General features: G+C 45.0%; 1 long non-coding RNA gene and 1 other non-coding gene across 2 annotated transcripts; both read right to left on the bottom strand.

Annotated features, from left to right (window-relative positions):
• Positions 1-921: 921 nt before the first annotated feature.
• On the bottom strand, positions 922-8015 carry LOC140001353 (uncharacterized). Its single transcript, XR_011806540.1, has 2 exons — positions 7307-8015; positions 922-3455 (listed from the first exon to the last, which is right to left on the bottom strand). It is a non-coding gene; the product is annotated as an uncharacterized lncRNA (long non-coding RNA).
• Positions 8016-12646: 4631 nt separating this feature from the next.
• Positions 12647-12718, bottom strand: TRNAP-AGG (transfer RNA proline (anticodon AGG)). The gene has a single exon. It is a non-coding gene; the product is annotated as a tRNA-Pro (tRNA).
• Positions 12719-13679: the final 961 nt, after the last annotated feature.

Raw genomic sequence — 13679 nt, 5'->3', positions numbered from 1 at the left:
CGGGATCCGTTCTCCTGCTCGCTCCGCGCCGGCCGCTCCTGGCTCTGGGTGCGGGATCCGAGGGGCTGCAGCCCGGGGGCAGCTCCGGGAGCCGGGGGGACGGAGCCCAGCTCGGGAACAATGTCAGGCAGCGGGGCTGCCAGAGCACGCCTCGCCTCCGCTTAATCCAGCCGCTGGGTAAAATCCGTCTTGCTTTCAGCGCTCGTTTCCCCCCCTCTTAGCAATAAAGCAGCGAGCCGCCAACCCGAGGCAGAGAACTCCTCTCGCATACTTTCCCTTCGGCTCCCGGCGAGCGAATAGTTTCAAGTACAGTTTCAAGAAAAGCACGGAAAAAAAATATAATAATAATAATAATAAAAAAATAAAGAACCACCAACCAACCCTTCAAACGGCGATCACGAACGGCGAGTTGCACTTACAAACTTCCAGCATTTTGCCCCCGGCACGCTCCGGCCACTTTTCCTTTGTGTTTTTTTTTGTATATTCCATCCCCGGCTGAGGGGGGGGGGGGGGGGTGTTGGGTTTGGCGGTGGGTGCCGCCCGCTCGCTGTCTCTCTCCGCTCGCCTCCGGCTGCCGGAGCTGCCGGCGCTGCCCGTGGCCCGCGGTGCGTGCGGGGCCGCGGTGCGGGGCGCTGCGGGGGCGGGGGGCGGGTGGCACCGAGCGGCCGGGCCGAGCGCCGGAGCCTCCCAGCGGCCGCGCAGGGGAGGGAGGCAGGCGGGGAAGGAGAGGGAAATGTCGCCCCGCCGACCTCAGCCCGAGGTGGGGAAGGGGTGGGAGGTGGGCAGCCGGCTTTGGGGGGGGGAGATCTGGGTGCTGGGAGAGGGTGGTTTGCGCTAGGAAGGGGAAAGGGGGGGTGTAAGGGAAGGTTTGGGGAGGTGTGAGAAACACTCTGTAGCCAATAACTTAGGCTCAGGCGAGGATCTCAGTGAAGTAGTAATTTATTCGCGATTGCAATGGCGGGCGCCCCACAAGCAGGAGAGAGCGCATCTACTAGTTCCAAAACACAGTTTATATACCTTTTGATGGCAGGACCCTCCCCTGTTTCCCCACTGAGTGGGTAATCCAGGTTCACAATCTATCTGATGCTTCACAAACAATGCATAGTCTTCAGTTGCTGGCCTGTTAAATTTCAAATTTCTTTTGACATTTTTAGTGCTTGAAGTGGTAATGTTTCTTCACTTATCTGACTTGACTTGACACCGTGATTTTCACCTAATTGTCCTAAGGAGACTGGTTGTCTGCATTTTACTAGGTCGCCTGCTAAACTTTCTTATCACTGTAAGCATATCTCAGTACCACATTCCCTCCTTCTAAACAATGTAACTCTGCAAAAACAACATTTCTATTCCCACAATTCCCCCCTTTTCTTTTTTTTTATAAACTGTTGATTTTTGCAAAACCTTTCTCTAAGGTGCAATGTGATAGACTTCTTCTTCTTTGCTTTCCATCTCCTCATTATCTCCTTATCTGAGTAAGGTGGTAGCTCCATGGTCATTTGTTTCAATAGTGCGGTTTCAGTTAACCACTGTACTAGTCCTCTTACACAGGGGATAATGCAGCAACCAATGGCTGTCAAAACTCCTACAACTACGACCAATGTTGCAAATATGCCTATTTTATTTTATTTTATTTTATTATTTTTTTTTTTCTGCCAATTCACTGGCAAGGGTGGTAAGCCCTTGCAATGCTCTTGTTACCGAGCCATCTGGGACACTATTGTTGGGTATAAGAGTGCAACAATGGTTGCTCAGTATTACACACACAAACACACCTACTTCCTCTGCGAGCATCATATCTAATGCTATCCTGTTTTCCCAAGCCATTTTGCTGATGGCATCTAGTTGTTCAGCGATTCCTCTCATCGCATCCTTGGTATAATTGATGAATCTCTGCTGATTATAATAGAAATAATTAATCCAATCCACATTTTTATTGATTGTTACCCACCAGAACAGTGACTCAAACCCTGCAGCAATTTGATTTCTGGCTTTATGTTCATCTGGAACTCCTCTAGGTACCCCAATAGAATCTATATATACTCTATCATCAAATGATATTCCTAAGCCTCTTTTACTTCTGGGTATTTGTGATGTTTCTTTTTCAAATGCCAGGGTGAAGGGTATAGCTAATTGAACAAGTGCGCAAGTGCCTTCCCAATTAGATGGTAGGGTGGACTGTAAGATCTTCCCTCCACCGTACCACCAGAGATCTGCCCTGGGGATCTCTAGTCTTGAGCAGTTTCCCATCAAGTCCTTGGTAGCACAAGGCAAATTCTCCCAGATGCCAGGTAGCACTCACACCCTGCCGTGAGAGGCAAGCTGTATGGTTACCTATAGCTGTAGAGAATGCAGGGGGAACCGCGATATTGTTATCATGCAAGGAACAGCAAAGAGAGACTTACAGGCCTCATTTCCCCAGGCAGTCTTTTCTTGGTACAATGCAATCATACATCGCATCCCTTGGGAGTCTTTGGTCCACCCCCATGGGAAGGGCACTATCTGGGCAATCGGTCATCCCGAGGCACAAGCATAGCAATAGCTACGGTTGAGACTCTGGACGGTATATTTGACCCATTCTATCCAGGCATTCACATCCCCATACCTTGTTTGAACTGACACATTTCAGAGGGCTTCCTGTTTTCTCTCCTGTTTTCTCCTTGAGTTTCTCCCTTTCTCTGATGGCAATAGAGGATTGTTTCCATACAGCTATTCTCAATCTGGCTGTTGGGTCTCTCCCAGTTATTTGTTCTCTCTGCTCAATTGTCGTTGGGCATTTAAATCTCCACAAGCTAACACCTCACAAACATCAAACGTGACAGAATGTGGTACATAACCCTCTGTCACAGTCACCCATATTTTGATGGGGTATCCCGTTTTTGCTATTATCTGGTCATGCCTTTTGCAAGTTGCCAATTGACCAAGGCCTTCTCTGAGGCCTAGAATCACTAAAAACAAAATTAGTAATCAATTTTTCCCTGTCATTATTTTTAAACCTTAGGTTTCCAAATAATTATCGATACAAAAAAAAAATAAGATGTACACTACTACTATAACAACCCCCCCTTGGGAGCACTGCAATTCGCTATAGGTCTGTTCTTTCTCTCAATCACAAGTCACAGTCGTTAGTTACCTGTGAAAATAAAAGGTTAGTTTACAATTGTAAGCTCTTATCCTGCTCAGAGTCCACTATGAGATTTTTCTCTTCAATTTCAACTTCCAACAAGTCTTTCGTAGGAACAGCTTCCCAGGTACTAGCGTCGACGGATGCCTTCACTCGAGTATAGTGAGTCCAACCTTTTCCGCAGTTCTTACGGCTGTTTCAGTGGTTAGTAATTGTCCTTCCCATTCAGGCCGGAGTTGACTCTTTCCAGGTCCGAATCAGGACCCGGTTTCCTGGGTGATGGTGGTGAATGGGGAATTCCAAAGGTGGGGTTTGAGCCAACAACCCACAGGTCCTGAGAAATGACAAAGAAGAGGACAAACCCAGAATACAGTTCTTAAGAAAACTCTCTTGTTTTGAATTGTGGTATCTCATCCCTTCTGCCCAGATAGGGCAATCTGAACAGCATCTCATATGGTGAAATTCCTATATCCTTTCTTGGTGCTGTTTAAACCTGTAGGAGTAAGCATTTTACCCAAGGAAGTTGGGTTTCTAACACTAGTTTAGTTAATTGCTTCTTTAATGTCTGATTCATTCGCTCCACCTTCCCAGAAGAGGAGGGGTGCCAGGGGCTGTGAAAATCCCACTCAATCTCTAAGGCCTGCTTTAACCCTTGCAGTAAAGCTTTACACCCATCCAGTCACGTGGTCAATTAGGACAAACAAGTAACTCAGTAAAGTTTACCTGTATACTTTGGAAAGGTCAAACCCCTGGCTCCCGTCCCCCTCTAGATGGGTTACAGAAGACCTTTTTATTTACCTTTTGACATATGGTACATCCTCTACATATGTGCTTCCCTAAAGTGTATATTCCTACACAGACATACTTTCTTAGCACAACATCACACATTGCTTGCACCTCCCAATGACTCTTTTGATGTAAAACAGTTAATATTTGCCTCATTATCACTTTATTCAGCATTTCTCTCCCATCAGGGAGTATCCATTTTCCTTCAGACTTCATGGCTCCTGATTTCTTAAAAAAAATCTTTCTTTTAAAACTTTTTAGTTCTTTCTTAATTTTCAACAATTCCCTGAATCCTCTCTGCATTTATTCTTTGTTTTCCTTCAGACATTAGATGCCTTAAATACCTGACTTCTCTTTCTCCGTATTGTAATTTATTTTTTTTTAATACTCCCAAGCCCTGGTTTCCCAGAAAGTTGAATAGCTTGTTAGTAGCTTTCTTCACAACTCTTTTCTCCTGTCCTGACAATAGAAAACGATCCATATATTCGTTAACATTAATACCCCCTTGGGAGGTTGTAATTGCTCCAAAATCTTTTTTTTAGAACTTAACCAAATAGATAGGTGGCCCAGTAAACCCTCGGGGTAAAATTGTCCACCTATATTGTTGCTTCCGCCCCCATTTCAGGGTCTTTCCAGTCAGAGGTGAATATACATGTATGTTTGCTCTCAGGGCCTGAGAGCACTCCATTAATAACACTGTTATTCCAGTCTAACAATTTACTATTTGAATGCCCAATTTAATCATTAAATCCCTTCTCAACAAGTTAGTCCCTGCCTTGGGTACATACAATAATTACCCAGTGATCATTTTATCCCCTGGTCTCAGGTTGGTATCCCCCAAAAGTGGCACTGTTATTCCAGCCCCTTCTGCCCCCATCACTTTTTAGGGTTTCATTAGTTAATTTAATCCCTGATACTTTACAAGTCAGTAATGACCTAGCTGTTCCCCAGTGTATTGGGTTTGATGGCAAGGTTCGGGGGCTGTGAGTGGGGGGCGTGGGAAACTGCAGTGGCAGCCCCCGTGAGAAAAACCCAGAAGCCTCCCCGTGGCAGGTAAGGGACAATTTCATCTGGCCCCAAAGGGGCCCACTGCCGCCCAGAGCCAAGCCATAAGCAATACAGTCCGTGCCTCTGTGAGAGCACAGCCACGAAAACAAACAAAGAAACAAACAAAAGCCTGCTGCTCAACAGCAGTTGGGAGAGCGAGAAACCCCCCCGCAGACTCCAAAGTCAGTGCAGAAGGAGGGGGAGGAGGCGCTCCAGGCGCTGGAGCCGAAGCCCCCCTGCGGCCGCTGGAGAGGCCCCTGGTGGAGCAGGCTGTTCCCCCCTCCCCGATGCTTGGGAAACTGACCAAACACCACAGCAAATACGCAAATATACCAAAACTTCCAGACTGTTACTTAGATAATGCCTACATCACCTTTCCCTGCTCATTCAATTTCAAACAGCTCTGTTAAATACTACATGCCACACCTTTAACCCCTTCAGCAACCCTTTTAACACTTCCTTTATCTTTCTCCAGCCTGTACTTTTCTAATACCAGCACCAAAGGCTCAGTCAGGGTCCAACTTAATTCCATACTTTTTCCCTCCAAGATAAACAACATATCAATATAGCATATTTCATCCCATTTTCCTTCTTCCCTCCTTCTTCCACTCCACATATTCCTATTCGAAGTGGCCAGCCTGGCCACACTTAAAACATCTTATCAAAGCCTTTCCCTGCTAGGACTCAGGCCACAACACAGGCAGCCTTCTTTGCCTGCCATTCCTTCATCTCTCTTCCTCTCCTTTCCATCCTGGCCCTGACTCTCCCTGAAGATTTTCTTCCTCTTTCTCCAACCCTCTGCCTCACTACCCGCTGCACTGTCAATACCATTAGTTTCGCTCTTTTTTTTTTTTTTTTTTTTTTTTCCTTCTTATCTCCCCTTCGGACACACACCTCCAGGGCCTCCCGCAGGAGGGTCCCCCAGTGACTGTTCACTACATCCCCCCACCTTCTGAATCATTTTCTGCGTATTTTGCCAGGCTTTAATCACACAATGAACTTTCAAGAGCCCTTGGGTTACTGGGTCCTCAGGTCTCATCCCCAAGTACTTTCTCATTCTGACCCCAAGTCTCTCATATGATTTCTGTGTTGCACACTATTATTATTCCAGCCAGGATTGGCAAGTGGGTATTTCTGCCCTGCCGGTATTACCCCTGGTCCTGGAGGATGAGCTCTTTCCCATTCTTGTATAGCAGCTCTCCTCCTAATCGTTCCCATTTCTTTCCCTGTAAACAACATACTTATAGACATAATTCCCTCCCCCAAGAGTATAAATCAGGTCGTAGGAACTGGTCTAATTGTTCAACTAGGCTGTTGGGGTCCTCGAATAAAGACTTCCTCTTAAGAGTCCTAAGTCCTAAGTCCTAACCTCTCTGCTGGTAAGGAGGAGGGGGTAGTTCACCTAAGAGGATACACAGTTAGTGTTAGTACTGTTAGTATCAGGGAAGGCAAAATTCTCAATATCTCTTCTACCTTGTTCTAATTCTTGCCGGAGCCTAGGGTACGATACTTTTTTTAGGGACAGTGTTAATTATAGTCCCTGTCTCCCTTCCTGGAGTGACTGCTGCTGCCACCAGTTCAATATTAAGATTATAGGGAGCATAACTTGGCTCCTTCTCTGAAAAAAGAATCTTCTTGTTTGCACATAAATTTAAAGCCTGAATTTTCATCAGACCCGTATTTTGGCCAAAATACTGCTGTTTCCTTAATTGGTTCTTTTGTCCAGACTGATACACAATATTTAACCTTTTTTTTTTTTTAAAAAAAAATAAATTATTTTTCTTTTACACTTTTACAACCCCTCTAATTTTGGGATTATGTTTCCAATTTCTTATCATTCTTCAGGAAGAACTATTAGTAGGCACTCCCCCAGGGATATCTCCCTGTCCCCTGGAACTCATATTTTCCCATTTTTCCTAACCCTCGCCAGTATGTGCTACAGAAATTTCCCTTCTGCAGTGTACCACACACCAACGTACTGAAAAATGGGGGTGTACCGCCGAGCACTTCCCCGTGCCAGCGTTACCGCACACCTATGAGTTTACCAGATTCCCTGGAACTCGTGCTTCCCATCTTTCCTAACCCTCGCCAGTATGTGCTACAGAATTTTCCCTTCTGCAGTGTACCACACACCAACGTACTGAAAGATGGGGGTGTACCGCCAAGCACTTCCCCGTGCCAGCGTTACCGCACACCTGAGTTTACCAGATTCCCTGGTGTACTTCCAAGCACTTCCCCGTGCAAGGATTACCGTACACCAGATTCCCCTGGTGTAGTGCCAGCACTTCCCCGTGCAAGGGCTTACCATACACCAGATACCCGACCCCCAAGGCAATACTTAATATTTCTTACCTTGGTCTGTGCACAGAGTTACCGGATCGATTCTTAAAAACCCGGAGTGCCTACCTTCTTCCTTTCCCCACTACTTCACGGATCCTGCCTCTTTAACCAGTCTCGGGCCCTCTGTCAGCTTTCCGCAGAACCGCCACCGTCGATGCACAGGACCGCTGAAATCAGCGGGGCATGCCTTCCTGCTGCTGCGGCGGTGGGGCTCCCCAGTAGGTGACTGGATCCCGGACGAGCCCCCAAATTGTGAGAAACACTCTGTAGCCAATAACTTAGGCTCAGGCGAGGATCTCAGTGAAGTAGTAATTTATTCGCGATTGCAATGGCGGGCGCCCCACAAGCAGGAGAGAGCGCATCTACTAGTTCCAAAACACAGTTTATATACCTTTTGATGGCAGGACCCTCCCCTGTTTCCCCACTGAGTGGGTAATCCAGGTTCACAATCTATCTGATGCTTCACAAACAATGCATAGTCTTCAGTTGCTGGCCTGTTAAATTTCAAATTTCTTTTGACATTTTTAGTGCTTGAAGTGGTAATGTTTCTTCACTTATCTGACTTGACTTGACACCGTGATTTTCACCTAATTGTCCTAAGGAGACTGGTTGTCTGCATTTTACTAGGTCGCCTGCTAAACTTTCTTATCACTGTAAGCATATCTCAGTACCACATTCCCTCCTTCTAAACAATGTAACTCTGCAAAAACAACATTTCTATTCCCACAGAGGGGAGGCTCTGGTGGGATATTTTTGGGTGTCTGGCACTTTGCTTCCTTCCCGGGAAAGTCACAGCCTTGGTGCTTCTCTTTGCTGTCTCCTCGGTTCAAAAGCCCTCCGGGATGATCCGGTCCAACCACCCCCGTACCACTGCTGTCACCCACTGAACCGTGTCCCTGAGCTCCAGGTCCAAACTTTCCTTCAACACCCCCAGGGACACCGCCACCTCCCTGGACAACCTGTCCCAATGCCTGACTGCTCTTTCTGTCTCCTCATTTTCAACCTGAACCTCCCCTGGCACAACTTGAGGCCATTCCCTCTAGTCCTAGCAGTGGTTACCTGTGAGAAGCGGTCGACCCTCAGCTCCCCACAGCTTCCTTTCAGGTGGTTGTAGAGGGCAATGGGGTCTCCCCTGAGCCTCCTCTTCTCCAGACTAAAACCAGGGGTGGCCAAATGCCCCTGACACCATCCAGGCTGCAACCAGCAGCCGACAGGTTCCCCGTGTTGCTGCAGGTGAGGCATGAAGGAGGACGCAGGAATAGCTGGGAGCACTATTGTGCTACCATGAGGACACCTCTCTGGGAATAAAAATGGCCCTAAGCATACGGAGACACAAGCCTGATGCAAAAGTGTCAGCCTTTCAGTCCTAACATGAGACTTTTCAGGACCCCACAGACCCTAACACAAGGACACATTGTCTCATTTGATGAGTTGGCCCATCAGAAAACCAGGCCAATTTCATTACACCATATGGAGAGCAGCAAGCTGAGGATGAGGAACAACTAACAGTGACCCTTTCAGGTGTTTTTATCTCCTGAAGTCCTGCTCACAACCCCTTTGAATGCCACTGATGAAACAACACATTCCTTAAACTCACCCCAAACACACAAACAACACACAGCGCTGGGCTATGGGAAACATTTGCTTGACCCCCATCTCCTTTTTGGTTGCACCAAAGCACCCATGTGGGTTCCCAGGATCTGGGTGTTTGGGCCCACGTCTGTCCCAGCAAAGACTTCGCTTCCTAACTGCGGGGTGGTGTCTGCGGGCGCCAGGTTTGGGGATGTGCTGTGTTCAGAGGAAGGCATTATTGCTAACAGGAAAAAGGGATTTTTTTGCTTAACCTTGAACAACTGAGGAAGAGTGGGTTATTATTTGATACGTAATGGTAGCTTGCATCTGTTGAGAACAATGGGCTGGCACTGGGGGAAAAAAATGGACATTTTTCTGTTTGTAAAATAATAGACAATGTTACCTTTGCTTCAGGCCTCTCTGGGGCTTTTATTCATTCGTTACAGCTCAGATGTCACTGCTGAGTTTAGGAGGGTCAGCCACAGACCGTACGTGTCACATTAACACAAATCTCATGGAAAGTAAGCAAGGGCACTTCAGATGACATCTTGATGGGGGGTTCGAAGTTGCTGTGGGCACACGAAAGCGATGGTGCTGCCCAGGGAGATACCCAGGTAGCTGCAGGAATCCTCTCTCCTGTGAGCTTCTGCAGATCTTAGAGAACGGTCTTTCAAAACAAAGATTCTTGAGCTGTAACTTCAGATGTCTAAGATTCACTTTTTGCTAAGCAGCATCTGATGTGTTTTGTGGTTTAATACAGACCGCTTCCAGGGCGAGAGACGGCTTGGTTGCAGGGCTGCGAGTCCCCAGCCGCGCAATACACAGCAAAGACTGCCCCTGGTGTTTCTGAGAAGGAAATACACGAAACCCATCCTTCAGCTTCACAACTTTTGTCCAGGAGACGCTGCCGAATGCTACCAGCTCCTGGAAACAGGTTTCATTTTTGGGACCGGCTACTTGTCGGTTTTCTTAAAAGCAGACGGTTCTGAACATGATCCTAACGTCACTTGTGATCGTGTCATATGTGTGCTCATAAAACCACACGAGATGAGACATTAACATAATGGGTCCTGAATAATTCATTACTTTTATCCCCTATGCCAACATCTGTGACCTCTTGAAATGATACTGTAGGCTTATGTGAGCTGTCATCCTTGAGTATTTTTCCGTGTGAATTTGCTCCTGCTGCTGCAGCTCTGAGTTTCCCAAGCCAGCAGCCCCCACTGGGTGAGCAAACCTTTCCTGCTGCTGGCTTCTCGGCCGGGACTTCTCACCGTGGAAGTCCCATTGTGCTGATAACTTACCAAAAATTGAAGAAAATGACTATGCTGAACCTCTGTCGCCTAAAAACGTGAGTCCACGCCTAAATCTAGGCACACACCTCGTTCATCTGTTTAGAAATCACGTATCAAAGTCCTTCAAAGTTGTATTAACTCCACCAAAATGGCATGTGCTTAGTAACTGTCCCGTGGAAGACTAACTAGGGCTATACATTTTCAGCCATTCCCATTATTTGTTTTTCAGAGGGTTCTTAGCCATTTTGAATGACTACTGCTATAAATAATGTGATAAATGTACTTGCAGCTAGGCACGCTGTTAGGATGCATCGTGCAGCTCACCTGCTCAATTGCTAAGCTTTGGAGCAGAATCTGACTGCACCTGGGTCACTTTTTGTGTCCTCAAAGTCTGGGCACAAGGCTCTGTGTAAATTGTAAAATAAGCCATCCTGAACACACACACACACACACCTTTTTGAATTAAGAATACAATTTGCAGAAAAATGTAAAGAAACTGTGTCTATATGTTAATAAATAACAGGGAAAACAAACAAACAAAATAAAAACAACCCATACCATCCCTTATTACCGAGAAAAATACCCAAATTCTTATAAAGTATTCAGGGCAGTGTAGCCCACGAAGGGGGCATTATCATCAGGCTCTTTGAATACCACTTCACATATTTCTCACATTATTCCTTGGCTGGTCAATCATTATTTTCTGTCTTTCTTTTGTCTCACCTCGAAATTCAGATTGGAACTTGATATTTATTATTTCTCAAAGCAGAATCAGCAAGTCATCTTAATAAAGTATATTTAATGTGTGCCGGGTATTTCTCTTGGAGTGGTGCTGTATGTACATGTGTTTATCTAACACACCCACTCTGTTTATCCAGGAAGACTTAAAGAAGGATAAAACTACAAGCCTTTATTTATCCAAATAAAAGTAAACTAGAGGAGTTAAGCATGGGAATTGCCTGTAATTGCCTGCTGAACTACTAGAAATCGCTGCTTTTGGAAAACAGAAGCTTTCACTGTCTAAAAAAAAAAAAAAGAAAAGAAAAAGGCAGCATCAGCTATCTACTATTAGCGAAGTTTGCCATTCCACTTGATCCACAAATGATTTTTTTTTTCCCGAAAACTGAGGGACAAGGGGAGAAAAACCACTTCTTTTCAAACTTCCCTGCAAGAACTAGATACAGAATATAGACCATAAAGGGCCTCGTCTCCCAAAAGCACACCACATTTGTAAGGCTGATCCCATGCATAAGCATCGCGTATGAATTTTGTCATTATCATAGTCCCGGGCTACAAAACTTTAACTAGATCAGATTATTCAAACACTACAGGAGCTAAAGTAATTTCGAAGTATGATCATTAATCACCTGCTCCAAGTCTAATCACATACTGATCTTTCTTCATTGTTCCATGAAGACAGCTACTTTATCTTAATTAGAGCTACTGCTTCAAAAACTCACACTAAAGACAATTAAAAATGCCCTCTCAGTACAAGCATTATATCCTCTCACCATTTAAATCCACTCAAAATCTCTGGAGTAGAAAAGGAACTGTGAAAGACCGGCTGGATTTCTGACTTCCCCCATCAGCTGACGTTTGCATTTCTCTATTACAAATATTCTTGCTGCAATTGGACCCGAAAACTTTGGGAGGGGGGGGTAGGGGGGGAGTGAGCCCTCTTAACACTACACACGGTACAAGTGCTAGCATTTACATACAGCCTGTCCTGGAAAATTTGACCTGAATTTTCACATAAATGTCTCTTCTAAACAATTTTTTCATTTCCTGTGGTGAAGATGAATGTAAACACGATGTCACGATACTTCACGTTCTCTGCCTTGTAGAACCTCTTCAGGTAAAACAGCAGCCACAAAAATATTATCACTTCCTCTAATCTCGGTGAGAGGAATAGTGAAGCCTGGTTATACACACACAAACATTTTGTCAGCCCCCTGCCAAGCCAGCTGAAGTTATCAGCTTCCTGCTGACACAGAAATCAGTGATGTCAATTCGAGGCATTTTCTTAGTCTCACTAGCATTTTCTTGGTCCAGCTAGTGATGTCACAGGCAAAGTCGGTGAGCCGGCGGAGGCACTTTCTTCCAAGAAATTTTGCATGACTGGAAAAAAAAAACAAAAAAAAAACCTGCCTGCAGGAAAAAGAAAGAAGTAAGTAGCTCAGAGACTTTTTATGCAAATGAAGAGGAGGTGAGAAACATGATCTGGGACCGCAGAATGGCTGAGCTTGTTTCTTGCAGGGGAGCGTGGCTACCCTATACCCCTGACTGATGAACTGTAGGGTCTCTATCGGGGAAGGTCGGGAGGGACGCACAGCGAGCAGTGAGGGAGGAAGGGGACACCCCCCTAGCCTGCCAGATCAGCTGAATCAGCCCTGGAAATCAATGGGGTGACAGATACTGCTGCCAGATTGCCCTCATATCCAATAATAGTCCACCCCCCCAGTTTGTGCACTGAGGAGGAAAACAAGGGCTCGTCCGGGATTTGAACCCGGGACCTCTCGCACCCTAAGCGAGAATCATACCCCTAGACCAACGAGCCAACCATGCAAAAGTTCCAGAATGAGCAAAACTCATCACTGGAATAAATTGACAATTTTCAATCTAAATGTAGGTTCTAATGAAATATTACAAATACTCAAAAAGCCAGAATTTCCCAAACTTTTTTTTTTTTATTTTGGTAGTATTCAGGTTAGACGTGGCAAAATGAGAAACTGACTGTTCATTCCAACAGCTTTTTTTTTTTTTTTTTTTTTTTCTTTTTACATAAAAATCATTTTCTAGAGCTTTCGGAAAATTCAGAAGGCAGCGGAATTTAAAACTATTCTGAAAGGTCTATGGAAGTGCACACCATTAAGCGGTACAAACCCCATTAATTTCAAAACAGTTTTCTTTCATGAGAACACATTACACCAAACAAATATCATTATTTTAGAGATACCAACAAAAGTGTACAAAAGAGATTTTGTTAACAGAAAGAAGTCAGGTTTTCAAGGGGCACTGCTTTTCTTAAAAGGGATATGTTTGAGATTGATTCCTCAGTAATTTTAAGTTGATGGGTGTGTTCCCACCAACAGTCCCAGAATAACAGGGATGGACAAGGAAAGAGAATAGAAAGCACAAGTTACTTCAGCTCTGGTAACCAGGGAGATAAATATGATATATAAAATCTCAGAATATTTACATATTTAACTGACAGTTAAGGTATGAAAATAATGTCTTCAAGTACAAGTTTACTTGAGGGTAAGTCTCATCCTCTTTACTGGGATTTTTCATCACAGTTTGTAAATCTTGTTACTTACATGATATAATAGAAAACTGACAGCATTGGCTCATTCTACCACCACATAAACCCATTGCTGAGTTTCAACACCTTAAGATATAAAAGTACTTCATTACTTACAATTAATGCTTGGGAAAAAACTACTAAATGACGAATTTACAGTTCCTATGGAAAAAAGCCAGCAGATTCTGACCATGACAAGGTACATGTGGCAGTAGTT

This window comes from Anas platyrhynchos, chromosome 1 (assembly GCF_047663525.1).
Source record: "Anas platyrhynchos isolate ZD024472 breed Pekin duck chromosome 1, IASCAAS_PekinDuck_T2T, whole genome shotgun sequence".
NCBI lineage: Eukaryota > Metazoa > Chordata > Aves > Anseriformes > Anatidae > Anas > Anas platyrhynchos.
This window is presented reverse-complemented; position numbering and strand designations above follow the sequence as displayed.